Genomic DNA, 3,355 nt, shown 5'->3' with positions numbered 1-3,355 from the left:
ACTCGATCTTTTTTTCTTCAACTTCTATCTTCAATCTCTCCGACAAAATAGTTACATATACTTTATACAGTGTTGGCATCAACGTTACCCCCCTATAATCTTAACCTCCTCTCCTTTTCCTTTCTTCATTATTGGTATAACTACTCCTTCTTTCCATAACTCTGGCCACCGCTCTCCTCTCCTTACTCTATTACACATTATCGATGTCCATTCCTCTAGTCCCCCCCCCCCCCCCCCCCCCCCCCCCCCCCTCCATATTTCCATACTTCATTTGGAATCTCATCTATACCAGGTGCCTTTCCATCCTTCATTATTCCTAAAACCTTAATTATTTCTTCCCTTGATATGTCCTCTTCCTCATCTCTTTCTCTACCATATTTTCCTCCCTTTACAACTTTTCTTTCTACTCCTCCTAGCAAATACAAAAAAATATTTCTTCTATTCTACCATTTCAATATCTTGGTTTACTCTTTCTTCTTTTTCTTTCTCTGTTTACTACCTTCCATACCTTTTCTTCCGTCCTAACCTTCTCCGCCTCTTCCTCAAACCTTTTGTTCTCTTCCTCTTTCTTTTGATAACACAATTCAGTATACTCATTCTTTTTTCCTATATTCTTTCCCATAACTTTTTTTTTTCTCCACTTTCTTAATTCTTTTCTGACCTCCTTTTTTTCTCTTTATATTCCTAATCCCATCCACTTCTATTCCCCCCTTTACTAACTTAATTTTTGTTTGTGCACTCTATTCCTATTTTTATTTCTCCTATGATTTTCTCCATCTCCTCGTCCACATTTCCCTCTCCCATTTAGATATTTCTGACCTTTTCTCTAAACTGTTCTTTTCCTTCCCTTGACCAATCCCCTTTTCCTACACTTTTTACATTTGCCCCCCTTTTATTCATATTGCTTTTGCTTATTTGTCCCTCTAATATCACTATTAAGGGAATGTGATCCGAATCAATATAAGCACCTATCTCTAGTTTCTTAACCTTCTCTCTTACCTCATCATCCACCAGCACATAATTAATTACCGTTCCCCTTGCACCTCCTGAGCGTGTATATTCTCCTTTCTCATCTCCTTCTATATTTCCGTTTAAGATATACCATCCCAACTCCTCCAAGCACTTCAACAACTTTTTTCCCTCCCCATTTAGTACCTTATCTTTGGATTTTCTTCCTCTCTCTTCTCCCCATTCCCTTCCTCCTCTGTTACCTGTTCTCGCATTGAAATCCCCACCTATTCACCACCTTCCACTTCTCTCCTCCTATCATTACCTCTTCTACTATTAATCCTTCTTTTTGTTCTTTCCTGCCTTTCTTATCTTTCCGTGTTATACATTCATTCCTTACTCCCACAACCATTCCTCCCATTGCTCTGTCCTTTTTATTCTTTCTCTTTGCATTTTGCACTTGCCATTTGTAACCTCTTGGTAACCTTCCCCTTACTCTTTCCCATCCCTTTTCATCTAGCCACGTCTCCATCATTATATGACTACATCTCATTGTGTCAAATGTCTCATAAATCCTGCTATATTCAAGTAGCAAATCTTCCATTCTTCTCTACTTTCGTTTATCATCTTTTTTTCCTTCCTACTATTTCTTTTTTTCCTATCCCCTGTTCCTTCCTCTCCTAGTTTCTCTGCATCTCATTTCTTACTATCTGTTCCCTTTCTTCATCCCAATCCCACCACACTCCGTCTATCTGTATTCTCCCACGCTTAACCCATGTTCTCTTTCCCTTTTTTCCGCAATTTATATTGCATCTTCCTTTCTACCGATGTCAAATCATCCTCTATTCTCTCTGGACTTCCATATAATCACCTCTTCTTTGTCATCACCTCCCTCTTATGTTCCCATTCCTTTAATTTCACCAAGAACTTCAATGAAACTGTTGAATTTTAAAACAAAAAATGAATCCTCAATTGGAATAGTTGCATTTTAAACCAAAAAAAATAATTTTCTACTAAAAATGACTAATACTAAAACAAATTGCATAAATTTGGCAACAAACAGTTGAATTTTGACCTAAAAAATATTAAGTTTTAACTGAGACTTGAAGTTAAATTTTCAGTCAACAAAAAACCAACAAATTTTTAACAAAACAGTCACACTTTCAATCAAAGTAATCAATTTTCCACTGGAATATTTGAATTTTAAACCAAAAAGATTAATTTTGAACTGATCGAAAATATCAATTTTCTACCAAAAATTGAATAGTTAAATTTTCAATTAGAAAAAAATTAATTTGCAACTGAAAAAACACGAATTTCCAACTGAAACTATGAATTTTAACTGGAATTTCAATTTTTAAACAAAATACACGAATTGTGAACATTTTAACATTTTTAACCGAAAATGGAATAGCAAGATTTTTCGTTAAAAATAAAAATTTCAACAAAATAATTAAATTATCAATGAAAGTGATGAATTATCAGATAGAATAGTTGAATTTTAATTTAAAAAGATTAATTTTCTACCAAAAAAGACTAATATTAAAAGAAATTACGTAAATTTTCAACCAAATAGTTTAATGTTCAACTTCAATAATTGAATTTTCAATAGAGATTATTAATACTCTACCACAAAAAGATGAATTTTTATAAAAATAGGTAAGTTTCCCGTTTCAAAAATTAATTTGTAATAAAAGAACGAATTGAAAAAGATATTTTAACTTTCAACCAATTAGTAGTTTAATTTTAAAACAAAAACATGAATTTTTAAATAAAATGATCAGGCAAAAATATTATTTTTCTATTAAAAAAAATAATATTCAAACCAAAAAGAGGAACTTTCAGCCAAGATTTTGGAAATTAAATAAAAATATTCCACCGTAACAAGAAAAATTAAAAAAGAAAATTCATCCATTTTCAACAAAATAGTGAAGTTCTATGAAATATTATATTTTCTGACATACTCGAAAATAGATTTAAAAAATCCCCTGCACTCTTATAAAATCCCTTGGAATCTTTTAAAATATCCTGTCGCCTTATAGCAAGTCCTATCAAATTTTTCCATGTATTCCTAAATTCTTTACAACATGAAAATTTTGTCCAACCCAAGGAACTTTTTAAATCTCTTAAAAATGGCTTTAAATTTTTAAAAATATAGTCAAATTCCGAACTTAAAAAGTAAGGAGCGTAGTTTTATAACCAGACATGAGAAGAAGTTATTTAACAGAAAACGACTTTCATTTATAAATATTATATTAACTGTCCAAGAAAAACACATTTTTCACTATTCTCACGTCAACACTTGACAGTTAGAGATTCAAAACTGTTATCGGGGTCAAAGACACGCTGATTCGATCGCACGAAATAATCTCATCCGGAAACCAATCCCATCGGCTTCAGTAGGCAT

The sequence above is a fragment of the Belonocnema kinseyi genome, chromosome 8 (assembly GCF_010883055.1).
Source record: "Belonocnema kinseyi isolate 2016_QV_RU_SX_M_011 chromosome 8, B_treatae_v1, whole genome shotgun sequence".
In the NCBI taxonomy this organism is placed as follows: domain Eukaryota; kingdom Metazoa; phylum Arthropoda; class Insecta; order Hymenoptera; family Cynipidae; genus Belonocnema; species Belonocnema kinseyi.
Note: the sequence above shows the minus strand (reverse complement) of the source record.